Below are 14,024 nucleotides of genomic sequence, written 5' to 3'. Positions count from 1 at the left end.
TGGTTGTTAAGCCACGGTGGCTCTTTTTTAGTTCTTTTACTGTGTTTCTTAATTTGGGGTATACATTGAAGTTGGACCTCTATTATGGTGTCTTTAAAAAGCGCCCATGCAGCTTGCAGGGATTTCATTTTAGTCACTGTACCTTTTAACTTTTGTTTAACTAACCCCCTCATTTTTGTCTAGTTCCCCCTTTTGAAATTAAATGCCACAATGTTGGGCTGTTGAGATGTTCTTCCCACCACAGAGATGTTAAATGTTGTTATATTATGGTCACTATTTGCAAGCGGTCCTGCCAGTTACCTCTTGGACCAGCTCCTGCGCTCCACTCAGGACTAAATCTAGAGTTGCCTCTCCCCTTGTGGGTTCCTGTACCAGCTGCTCCATGAAGCAGTCATTTAAAGTATCGAGAAATTTTATCTCTGTATTTCGTTCTGAAGTGAAATGTTCCCAGTCAATATGGGGATAATTGAAATCTCCTACTATTATTGGGTTCCTAATTTTGATAGCCTCTCTAATTTCCCTTAGCATTTCATCATCACTTTTACTGTCCTGGTCAGGTGGTCGATAATAGATCCCTAATGTTATATTTTTATTAGAACATGACATTTCTATCCATAGAGATCCTATGGAACATGTGGATTAGCTTAAGATTTTTACTTCATTTGAATCTACATTTTCTTTCACATATAGTGCCACTCCTCCCCCCTGCATGACCTGTTCTGTCCTTCCAATATATTTTGTACCCCGGAATGATTGTGTCCCATTGATTGCTCTCAGTCCACCAGGTTTCTGTGATGCCTATTATATCAATACTCTCTTTTACCACAAGGCACTCTAGTTCACCCATCTTATTCTTTAGACTTCTAGCTTTTGTGTACAAGCACTTTAAAAACTTGTCCCTGTTTATTTGTCTGCCCTTTTCTGATGTTGCAGATTCTTTTTTATGTGACTGTTTATCATCTGATCTGGCCCTTACATTATCCTCTTCCGTCCTCTGCTCCTGACTATAACCTGGAGATTTTCTATCATCAGACTCTCCCCTAAGCAAAGTCTGTGTCCGATCCACATGCTCCTCTGCAGCAGTCTGCTTTCCCCCGTCTCCTAGTTTAAAAACTGCTCTACAACCTTTTTAATGTTTAGTGCCAGCAGTCTGGTTCCACTTTGGTTTAGGTGGAGCCCATCTCTCCTGTATAGGCTTCCCCCCATCCCAAAAGTTTCCCCAGTTCCTAATGAACGTAAACCCCTCCTTTCTACACCATCGTCTCATCCACGCATTGAGACTCTGAAGCTCTGCCTGCCTACCTGCCCTGCATGTGGACTGGGAGTATTTCTGAGAATGCCACCATAGAGGTCCTGGATTTCAGTCTTTTTTCCCTAGCAGCCTAAATTTGACTTCCAGGGCATCTCTCCTACCCTTCCCTATGTCACTGGTACCTACATGTACCACGACCACCAGCTCCTCCCCAACACTACACATAAGTCTGTCTAGATGCTTCGAGAGATCCGCAACCTTCGCACCAGGCAGGCAAGTCACCATACGGTTCTCCCGGTCATCACAAACCAGCAATCTACGTTTCTAATGATCAAATTTCCCTTTACTAACACCTGCCTTTTCCTAGAAACTGGAGTTCCCTCCCCCAGGGAGGTAACCTCAGTGCGAGAGGCAACCCCAGCAACATCTGAAAGGAGGGTCCCAACTATGGGAAGATTTCCCTCTGCTCCCATTGACTGCTCTGCTTCCCTGGCCTTTCTTCCTCCTCAACAGCGCAGGGGCTGTCTGACCAGAGGTGGGACAATTCTACAGTATCCCAGAAAGCCTCATCAACATGTCTCTCTTAGCTCCTCCAGTTTCGCTACCCTGGCCTCCAAAGTCCGTATGTGGTCTCTGAGGGCCAGGAGCTCCTTGCACTGCCTGCACACATACGCCACCCGCCCACAGGGCAGGTAATCATACATGCTACACTCAATGCAATAAAACTGGATAGCCCCCACTTTCCTACTGGGCTTCTGACTGCATTGTCTCCTAGTTAATGAAAGGGTGGTTTAAAGAAGGAGGTTTTGAATGTAGTTTGGTTAATAGGTTTTAAGGGGACTAAAAGGGCACAGATAGAACCGACAAGGGACCCCCGCTCCCGTCCCAAACTCCCTTGCGAAACTCCCTGTTAGCAGCCCCTGTTCGCAAAGCTCCCTGATCACTTGTGCGCAGCTTTAAAAAGCCCTGGCCTGAGTGAATGCCCCGCCCACTGATTAAGGCTCAGCCAATTACCAGAGGCTTCTAGCTTTCAAACCTTCCTTTGAAGCTCACAGCCTCCAACTGCCAGCCACAGCACACCGTCCTTCAAACAACCAACCAAACAGACTGACAAACACAAGCTCAGCACACAGCCAGTAACCCCCAAACACAAACAAACACACAGTACAGACAATCACTTACCCCACAGATGCTGTATTTGCTCCTCCTTCACCTGGAGAACTCCTTTGCTAAACTCCCTGTTAGCAGCCCCTGTTTGCAAAGTTCGGAAAAGGATAAATGGACACAAATCAGATATTAGGAATGGCAATATACAAAAACCTATAGGAGAACACTTCAACCTCCCTGGCCACACAATAGCAGATCTTAAGGTAGCCATCCTGTAGCAAAAAAAACTTCAAAACCAGACTTCAAAGAGAAACTGCTGAGCTTCAGTTCATCTGCAAATTTGACACCATGAGCTCAGGATTAAACAAAGACTGTGAATGGCTTGCCAACTACAAAAGCAGTTTCTCTTCCCTTGGTTTTCACACCTCAACTGCTAGAAGAGGGCCTCATCCTCCCTGATTGAACTAACCTCATTATCTCTAGCCTGCTTCTTGCTTGCATATATATACCTGCCCCTGGAAATTTCCACTACATCCGACGAAGTGGGTATTTACCCATGAAAGCTCATGCTCCAAAACGTCTGTTAGTCTATAAGGTGCCACAGGATTCTTTGCTGCTTTTACTGGCTCAGTAGACATTCTAGGATCCCAGTGACACAGATAGTGACATTCGTGGAAGACTTTTATTGATTTGTGTGGGTGGCAAATAATGAGTGTGTGCTGTGGTGTGAGGCTATGCATGTTTGGGATTATTGTGTATGCTGGTTGTGATATTATGTGAGTGGTTGTGTTGATACGTGTCTTGAGGGATTGTGCTGGGTGTTTTGTTATGATTTGTGCTGGTGGTAGCTGAGCCAAGTGATTCACTATATATGCAGTCTATATGTTTTAAAAAGGAACAAATTAGCCACTTTGAGACACACTTTAGTACCTGCATTCATAAAAAGATTAAAGTGCAGAGTCCTTGATGGTGAAAGTCTTTCACTTGTACAAAGTGGCTGCAACCTCCTGCCTGCTGGTTAGTCTGCAAGCAGCCAGCACAGGCCAAAAAAGTGGATTCTATTGACCAAGCAAGAAAAATGGAGAATGGGTGTCAATTAAATGATTCTGAACACGTACTTCCTTTTTGAGGATTCGTATACAGCAATCCTATCATGCAGGAGCGGTGCCAGGGTTTCTGGCGCCCTAGGCAAAATTCGAGGGGTGGCATTTTGTGCGCTCCCAACAGGGCACGTGGAAGCTTCCAGTTCTGCTCCTGTCGCACCGCCAAAAAAGAACCCATGAAGACCTTTTTGTCCTAACTCAAAAGCCTTCTCATAGTTGATGAATACATATATGATGGTAAGTTATAGTAGAATCTTCTCCAGAGGTTCATTTATCACAAAAGGTAGTCTTTTGTAGAAAATCCTGATTGAAGTTCTGCATATTCTATTGATTGAATGAAATGTAGGGCTGCAGTGAGTCAATTGTTCAGTATCTTAGTGAAAATTTTGTAGATTGCCTGCAGGAGGCTGATAGGTCAATAGTTCATCAGGTTTTGTGTGTGTGTAAGTAAATGATAATAGCCTTATTCCAGTTCTGAGACTTATTTTATTTTTGTGAATCATGTTTCTAGTTCTTCCACGCTCCACTCATAGTGATGTAATGGTGATGGCAACTTGCCTTCCCCACTATTTGTACTACTATTCTAATATGTGGAGACATCCCCCTTGCTGTATCCATTATTGGTTATTCCTTATTAGGTTCCAGTGCTGCACCTGTTGCATTCATTTGTAACAGTCCTATCTACTTGCCTTTCATCTATTAAGGTACTAATTGCTGTCTCCCTGCAGTGTTCATTATGTTCGTTCTCTACTTCTAGTTCTACCATTCATTCATAGTGGAAAATGGAATATCTTGTGCAATACCTTTTATTAAATAAGAGTTGGTTTCTCATATTTTTTGTGAGTTTATTTTAATCTCCAGCAGGACAAAACTGCTCTCTTTGTTTGTAGGATATAGACTGTCTTTACAAATTACTAGAAAGACTTAGGAGTGTTTGTTTATTGATTTTTAAGACCAGCCTCCCTGGGAGATCAGTTTTGAAGGTGATCAGGTTTGTCGGCCAACTTCTTGGCTCATTAAGTAGTTTCAGGTGATCATATTGCAACTATAGGTCTCTGTTAATAAAATTTGGAAAGGCTTCTCCAGTGGTGTTAGCCAAATAGAATGAATTTTCTTATCTTATGTATTTATACAAGAAGAGCTGAAACTGCAGTTTCAAGTGTAGCAAACTGTCATCCTAAGATCAATAAAGGAAGGATTTAAATGTTTGTTTACATATACAGTTTTTCAGATTTTAAACCAATACTAAAGCAGGATATATACTGGTTTCACAGTGTCTTTGTATTGCCACAAATGACAATTTTTAGGGTAGCCATCTCCAATAATAAGCTTTAAATGTTAATTTCAGCATAACATTTAAGTATATATTTCATAGTCTCTACACAGTGAGAAGTGTATGAATTTTCAGGTTGCCTTGCTTAGTAAAATAGGTGTGGCTTTTTTCCTTTTGATATAGGGTTTCCCTATCACTCTCCCAGGTATAGAATACTTAACCCTAATCCAGCGTTGAGATGAAGGAAAGAAAGTTTTAACATATTTCTGAACGAAAATTAAACCCAAGTGTAGCTGACGAAGTGTGCTGAATTTTTGGACTTGATGAGTTTCTGCAGTTTATAAGCAGAGCCTTTTCACTCGTATATTGAAGGAATAGAGCATCATAATATGGAATGCAGAGTGTAACCTGGTGAACACCATTTGTTGTTATTTGATTCCATTTTGCACTCTTGATTGTAGCTCTGGCTACATATTCCTAACGCTAGAACAGATACAGAAAGGGCACGGAAGACAATGGCTGCTTATATTGTTTGCTTCCTTGTTAAGCAAGCAATCATGACACTTTGACAATGTTAATACATTTGAAACTTATTATGGGGCAGCTTAATGTTACTTAAATATTCATGCTTTAGTTTCAGACAGCCTGTGGATTGGTATGTTCCTTCACATCTTAACCTGATTTAGTGTCATTCTCTTTTAGGATCTTGCTAAGATTTTCCAATTTGGAGTTACCTCACAGATCCTCGCTTTTTGGAGTCTGGATGTGTGTATGCTGCAGAGTCTTTTAAAGAGTTGAAACATTAAATTGATGGCCAAGAAAAGAGGTTTTTGATGATGTGAAGCGGGAGGAAAGGTTGGATCTTGGAGATGTTATGTAAAGGGCAATATTTAGACGTAACCTCGATATTTGGGACTCAAAGAGCTTATCTAGATTATGGGCCTGAATAACAGGCTCTGTGAGAGGAAAAATGGGAAGGGTTAGTGGGGAGGGGAGAAGATCAACAGTTGAGTTTTGGCCACATTGAGTTCAAGTTGATGGCTGGACATCAGCAAGGAGATGTCAACAAGAAAAGATGAGATTCTTCTTAGAGTGATGGGTCCCTATTGTATTCTACCAAGGGTTTACGGATGTGCACTATGCATCCAGAGCTGGAGATTTTTCAAGTAACAGTGTCCGTCGGTCCTCCCATGTGTGCCCTTGGCTTACCATCTGGTTTTGTCCAAGGTAAGAAAGGACAGGGCAGACCGACTGGGTCTCTGGTTCCTTCTCACCGTCATATGGTCTGGGTTGGAACTATTAGTGTCCTCTTGCGTCTGATGCACTTGAAAAATATACAGTTGTACATAAATCATTGTTGTTGTTTTTACAGTAGTTTTTAGGTGTTTAATAGTTTAGGAGTAGGATCAGGGTTCCTTTTTAGGGAGTTTTAGTTCCCCGTGAACACCCCTGCCCTCTGTACTGACATACGGATACTGGACTGTGCCAAAAACCCTAGGCTTTAAAATCTGCACCTCCTGCCTGCATTCCTTCAGTCAGCGATGCCCATCAACACTGCCTCTACTGCTTGGGAGAAGCCCACGTGCATTCAGGAATAGTATCTGCCAGTCTTTCCCAAGCCATACCTGAGAAGGCCAGGCTCTCTGCCTCTGAAAACACCTCATAGAAGTTGCCATGAGTCCTCATTCAGACCCTGTACATTGACCTGAGGCTGCCAGGAGTGCGCCTCCAACTATGAGTCCCAGGCCTGCCCCAGCGGACCACCACTATGGACCCCATGTCGGGGCATAGTCGGGAGGTAAGGAAGCATGCACATAAGCATGACAGTAAGTGTTCCTCTAAGCCTAAGAATGGAGAGACTCCTTCCAGTCATGGGAACAGAGTGTGCCGTAACACCCACAAACATGAAAAGGAGCCACATAAATCAGTGGCTCCACCAGTACCGAGTGTGGACCTGCACGCAAAATCAGTATTGGCATCCCTCGCAGCTAGAGTGCCATCCACTCTACGGAAGATCATTGCTCCAGTTCTGGTTCCAGAGAATGTGAAAGTGCCCTTGACTTTATGTAGATCAGGAAAAGTTCCAGAACCCCAGGAAGTGTTTGCACTGGGGCCCTGTACTTCCAGGGAGACATCTCAGGCACCAGACATGCCACATCTGTGGCACTCTTCACCCCACCCCGTGCCCGCAATGGTCATCATTATCACCCCAGTATAGCCCAGACAGTTCAGGTTTCCCAACCTTCACCATGTGTCAGGTCACCTCCATTTCCCATCCTTGCTTTCCCCAAGCTACTACTGCAGTACAGTAATTCCTCACTTAAAGTCGTCCTGATTAAAATTGTTTTGTTGTTAAGTTGTTGATTTATTAGAGAACATACTCATTTAAAATCGTGCAATGTTCTGTTCTAAAGTTGTTTGGCTTGCCTGCTCCACTCACCTGGCATTCCAGTCAGGGAGCGGGCAAGTCCCTACGCCCCAACCCCGCTACGCTCTTGCCTCAACCAGGCTTCACAATCGTCATTGGTGAGTACAATATTACATAGTTTAAAGTTATTGAAAACTTATACTGTATATATTTATAATGTCTTTTGTCCAGTGAAAAAAAATTCCCTGGAACCTACCCCCCCACCCCTTTACATTAATTCTTATGGAGAAATTGGGTTTGCTTAACATCGTTTCACTTAAAGTAGCATTTTTCAGGAACATAATTACAAGGTTAAGCAAGGAGTTACTGTACAGTGGCAAGATCAGACATCCCGATCCAAAGACGCTTCGCTTTAGAGCTTGGTATTTGGATGGGGATCTTCTCTAGAATGGGCATGTTCATGAGAAGTGCATGACATCCTCTCAAGCAACAGGAAGAAGCTGGCTTTCCTACTGAGCCGAGTGGAACTGCTTCGTCTTCTGGGCCCAACAGAAAGGGCTCTCCCCAGAAGAGCTGGTGATTCCCCTTCTTTTGGACTACCTCCTGTTCTTGAGGGCATTGGGTCTCGCCCTCAACTCTCTTGAGGTGCATGTAGTGACAATTAGCACCTTCTACCCCCTATGGAAGGCACTCCATATTTACAAAGCCGTTGACTGCTAGGTTTTGGAAGGTTCTTACCTGTACAACCTGTCACCCACCAGTGGGATCTTAACGTAGTTCTGTCAGCACTAATGAAACAGCCACTTGAGCCATTAGCTTTCTGTTCTGTGTCCCTCCTTTCCATGAAAGTTACCTTCCTTTTCACAACCACTTCGGCATGAAGGGTAGGTGAACTTGGGGCCATGATGGCAGACTATCCTTTTATCACTTTCCATAAGGATAAAATCTCCCTGTGCCTACATCCCAAGTTTCTGCTGAAGGCCATGTTCTAGTTTCATCTCAACAAACCCATCCATTTACCTGCTTTCTTTCCAAAGCCTCAGAAGAGGAATGACAATTTCACTCCTTTGACATGCAATGGGCATTGGCCTTCTACCTGCAGAGGACAAGACCAATCAGGAAATCTCCTAGATCGTTTATCGCAATAACCAAGAGAGTTAAGGGGTAGGTAGTCTCCACATAGAATCTCCAAGTGGATTTTGAGGTGCATTACACTATGCTATCAGTTTCAGGACTCCCTCCACCTGCTGGGGTGAGGACCCATTCCACAAGAGCCCAGAATTCAACCAGGACCACCCTTCATGATGTGCTGTTTTGGGACATATGTAGAGTGACCATGTGGAGTTCGGTACATACCTTTGCCATGTGTTACGCCTTGATGCAGGACTCTGCGATGGATGCCTCATTCGGTGCAGCTGTCCTCCACTCAACTGTTCCATCCTCACACCCTCCTTCGACTTAAGTACTGCTTGTTAATCACGCTCAATGGAATACAATTGGGGACCATCACTCAAAGAAGAGGAGGAGGAGGCTACTTACCTGTCACTGGAGGTTCTTCAAGATGTGTGGTCCCTATCTGTATTCCATTTCCCGCCTTTCTTTCCCTCTATTATGGATCTCTTGGATTTGCGGTGGAGAAGAAATTGGAGATGCAGTCGGTCCACCCCACGCTTAATCACCTCAGACAAAACCATGAGGCAAACCAAGGACGCATGCGTGGACCAATGGACACTTTGCACAGCAAGCAAGAGGCTCTTGGGAACAGCTCTAAGGCAGAGGGCAGGAGCAGCAAGGCAGTGGAGGGGAGGGATACCTGAAGTGCTCATGGCACTTGATAGACTGCTGGGCAGCCGCCCAGTTGTGTAGCTAGGAGGGAACTTAGGTAGGGAGGGAGAGTTAAGAAAGACAGAAGTACCACAGTTCTCTCCTTAAATAGTATATTTATGATATTTTTAGGGATCTCTGCTTTGTACAACTTCTTGACTAATAGTGTTTCTGCAGAATAATAGTCAAACTTGTAGTTCTTTATGAAAGTGTTAGTGGAAGACCATACTGTTAGCTTTACAGACTTCCTATGTGGTAGCTACTACCCTTTCTGTCTGTGATGCCATCATGGAATGTACTAAATGGGTTCCAATTCCTTCTGGAAATGGTTCATAAATGCCTGTGCAGACATCAAAGATGCAGAGTTAGAGTGGAAGTTGTGATCCTTAGGTGTCTCTGAAAATTCACACTTTGATCTCTTAATTTGGATTTAGAAGCCTAATTTTTAGGCTCCTGTTTATTGGCTGAAATTTATTAAACAACTCATTGTTTGGAAGGGTTGTTTTCAGTTACTACACTAATATATGTCTGCCTGTAATGACTCACTAAGGATCTGATCCTGTACCATGGAAGACAATGGGAGCTTTATCATGAACTTCAGTGGACATAGGATCAAGTCCAAAATACCTTTCTTGGATGTAGCAGATAGAATTGGTTGAATACACTGTAACAGATCCTCTCTCTAACACCGTAGGTCAGTTCTAGTTTTCTCACTTCATAGACAATATATCCATCCTGAACTCCTTCGGACCTTCTGGCCAGTCAGGATCAACAAAGACTTGAGATATTAATTCTGCAATTCTTATACAATGGGCCTTATAGAAAAGCAAAAACTGCAAGTAGTACCAGGAGACAGACTAGTTGTACTTACTAGTCACTGTATGTATACACTGAAACCTATTTGTTTAAGAATCATTATGAGTAGAATCAGATTCTGTTGATGCTCATCTACCAAAGGGTTTGGGGAGAAACTATAGATCTTCCCGTCTTAACCCAGTTCCCTCAGGATAAGTGAGAATTGTTGTAATGTTATTTTTATTTGTCAAATTATGTGAGATTTGATCTATAATTTTATGGAGATCATCATCCAGCTGGAGTATCTTCCCCTCTCATACCAGTTTTTTCTTGTGGAAGACGTTCTTGTAGATTCTTTATTACGCTGACCCTTTTCCGTGGGCTGTCAATAATGTTTGGTATACTCATGTTCTCTGAACTGCTTAGCAAGCATCTGGTACAGCATTTGAATTTATATATTATATATATATATATATTATATTATATATTATATATATATATTAAGGAATGTCCATCTATACATCTGTCTTGAAGTCAATAGGTTTTTGCGCATATTGAGACCATATGGACTTGCCTTTATCTATTGACACTTCTTCAGTGTTCTCTCAACTTTCATATCTCTTGTTGTGCATGGAGATTTGTAAGTCTCCATGGTCTCTTTTTGGCTTGTGTGAAACTGTCTTGTACAATTTTTGTTGCTATAAGATTGGAGAATCTTGGTTTTGTGGAAACTCATTTCAAGTGTTTTAGTATGACTCTAACAAACATAGTCTTTTTAGAGAAGAGATAGCTAATTACTTACCTATAATTCTAATTTTATGAAGATACTATTTGACTAGATTTCTAATTTCTAACCTACCTCCCCTCAGGCTTACAGAGAGAGGACGTTTTCTGTGTCTAAATTTTTCTTGTTTTTTATCATATGCATATTGTTTGGACATATTTGTTACATTTAAAATGCGGAGAGCTCTTTGCTACCAGCTCATCAAGGAATTGAAGGAGAGTGTTTTTAGTTGGTCTCAGATGGAGAATGAGGGTGGTTTGCCTGTGAAAAGGGCCCCAAACTGTTGAAAACAAGACTACTTATGGCTTGTTATAAGGTCACAAGTAAGTAATGAGTAATTTCTTGCTCATCTTGCAGTATTACTAGTGTAAGTGTTGTAATTAAATGCATATGTTTTTGAATATATTATAATTTGGTTATATATAACATCTGGGCAGGCAAAATTTATATAATACAGAAATAGGTTAAATGAAAAACTGTAACTTTTCCCAAAAATGCATCTGGAATTGAAATTCTGACTCCCTTGTTCACAGGCGGAGGCAAAAAAAATTGATTACTTGTTCATAGATAGCTAAACTAAGAGAAGAAACAGAGGCTGCTGGCTCGTGCTGAGCAGCAAATGGCTGTCAGTGTATGCATACAGTGACTAGTAAGTACAACTAGTCTTTCTCCTGGTACTACTTGCAGTTTTTGCTTTTCTATAAGGCCTATTGTATAAAAATTGCAGAATTAATATCTCAAGTCTTTGTTGATCCTGACTGGCCAGAAGGTCCTAAGGAGTTGTTCAGGATGGATATATTGTCTATGAAGTGAGAAAACTAGAACTGACCTACAGTATTAGAGAGAGGATCTGTTACAGTGTATTCAAATTGGTTTTCAGACAAGAAAATAATGTGGTCCCAATTTTCAGGCTGCAGTCTTATTTTCTGGAGTAAATTTAAAATGAAATACTGTTCCTGGTGTGATTGTCTTATAGGCAAATTACTGCATTCTATCTTATGCTTTAACTGTTGTTACCAGGGTTTCATTTTGATTCTCTTGATTCCCTGATCATACACATTTTGTCCATGCTGCAATAGAAAATAAATGTCACTGCCTCCACCTATCTGAGACTGAGTCAGAACTGAGCCTGTAATATTTTGAAGTCAGTTAAAATTATCATATTTAAATATCTTGTGTAGCATTCCTCTAGTTTGAAATCAAAATAACACAAGGACAGTCTTCCACTAGAGTTGCATACTGTTGCTATTGAGTGCCTACTCTGAGTGTCCACAAGTAGCTTCTGTTCTTTAAGTTCATTATGGGAAAACCCATCTTCTGTTCCTGTAATGCTAAAGGACAAAAGAACATATCCTGACAGGCTTGTGGTGTCCTATGGTGAAAAGTTTTGTTAATCATATATGAAACAGATCACTTTTTGTGTATTTGATGGTCCTTAAATTGTAATTTTAGAGGAAACCATTGTGAAAAGGCACCCTCATTTTCCTCTTCACTCTATATACATTGTAGTAGACCACGTTTTTTAAACAATAGGTCTCTGTGAAATCAAAGAATTGAAATCATGTATGTGGTAATTGCTAATTGTTCTCAGAAAGCCAAAATTATTTCCCCCATTCAAATTTGCCATCCTTAAGAGGCAGGGTTGTCTTTCATTGCTGTGAGTTCCACCAGAGACGTCTTGCAAAACCTCAAACGAGATATTTCTCAAGATAGAAAGAGAGACATCAGGTACAACATCCATCCGTCTACGATTTCTGTCCACAGACTTGCCTGACTTAACCTCCTCAAGAATACTCCCGACTTGGACTACCTCAAACCCTGAAAAGTTTCTTCAAAGTGTTCCATACTGAGTAGCAATCTAGCATATGTTATAGATACCTCCCAAATAGCTTACTGTTGCCTCAGTCATCAGCAAGAGTTTGATGTTTTTCCTCTTTTGGGACTGAAATAGAAAACATTAAAATGTCTTTCAAAATACATTCACGCTTCTAAAGATAGAATTAATTTTTTGTTGAGATCCTGAATTACAAGTTCAAGTTTACTGAAGTGCACAACAGCAACATACAAAGAGGGTATATGTTGTCTAAACTTGGCCTGTTCACCACTTGAACAGCCTTTATTCACTGCTGCACTTTCTAAATTTAGGCTGGTCAATTCTAATTTGAACGCAATCACTTTTAAAGCTCTTTTTACTACGTGTATGTTACTATTAACTGTCCCAGATTCAAAGTCTACTTCTGTATGTCAGCAAAGGGAGTACAGAATTTATTGTCTTGCACAAATCTGCTGTATACCTTGCTCTGCTACAGACTTGTCAGTAGATCCATGCAATGTGCACAGCAATAAACCTTGCATTCTGTATGCATTCCTGAGACATTTTTTGCAGTTGTCTCTATTAAGACATGTACTCCAATGATATAGTTGATCCATGAATTAGATCATTTTTAGTCTTGTTCTAAATTTTGAACACATTATTTTTGGATTTATTTCAAAATCTGAAACCATGTTTAGTGACTGTGTAAGTGATATTAAACAAGGTGTCAAACATTTGTCTCCTCATGTTCTATTTTAAAGAGTAACAGGTATTAACTTCTTGTGGGCAAATTTTCACATCTTCTGCTTCCGTGCATTTTATGTTAGTATAGAGAAGTTATGTACATGTGAGAATCAACATAAAAGCTCTTATAACCCACTTACAAGAGGACTGCCTTTGTCAGAAAGCTACTCATGTTTTCTGGAAGTTACACAGAACATTTAATATTTCTGTCACATAATCCATGGATGTTTAGGCATCTACGAATTCCGGAAAATGTGTCTTTTACGTCTGTTTTTCATATACCTTAGCATACTCTTCTAAACCACGTTTTATGATGATTTTGCCCAGAGCCTCAAGTATTACACTCTGCTGAGTCAACCCTAAAAAAACAATAGGGTGGTTTAATGTGTTAGACATTTTTCAAGGCGTTTCCCTTCATTCCCAAATCATTCAATACTATGTACATATGGTTTTTAAACAAGTATATTTAAAGTAGTGTGAAAATCAAGGATTGATTTGCAAATTAAGGGCCAGATTATAATCCCTTTATTCAAATTCAGTAGCACCTTACTGCAAAACTAGTCCCAGTAAAGTCAATGGGACTACTCCTGGAGTAAAGTGCTACTGAATATGACTAGCGGTATTAGAATCTGGTTCTTTTAAGGGTATAGCAAGGAGAGAGAGGCCATCTCCCTCTTAAAACCAAACTGATTTTGCAGAAGGAGCAAATAGTGTATATTTTAAACTAGTATTTTATTACAAAGCCTATTCTGGATGAATTGGCAAATTAAACTATTGCTGCTCTTTCTGACAAAATAACTATGAGCGTAATGCCCATGGAGTGAAAAACTTATCTGATAGTACACTTTATCTTGCAAAATTTATTCTTCACCTTAAAATCAAACTAAACTAGGAGTTTCAGCAACCTACTGCTAATTTTGCAAGGTTCTTAACAGTTGCTAAAAAGCCTACTGTGGAAAGG

The 14,024-nt window shown here is 41.0% G+C and overlaps 1 protein-coding gene across 8 annotated transcripts in view; it reads left to right on the top strand.

The window, feature by feature from the left end:
• The window catches only part of MLLT10 (MLLT10 histone lysine methyltransferase DOT1L cofactor), a 227,746-nt gene that overhangs the window by 163,957 nt on the left and 49,765 nt on the right, over positions 1-14,024 (top strand). The window lies entirely within an intron of this gene.

This window comes from Gopherus evgoodei, chromosome 2, assembly GCF_007399415.2.
Source record: "Gopherus evgoodei ecotype Sinaloan lineage chromosome 2, rGopEvg1_v1.p, whole genome shotgun sequence".
Classification (NCBI taxonomy): domain Eukaryota; kingdom Metazoa; phylum Chordata; order Testudines; family Testudinidae; genus Gopherus; species Gopherus evgoodei.
Note: the sequence above shows the minus strand (reverse complement) of the source record. Positions and strands in the feature narration are given on the sequence as shown.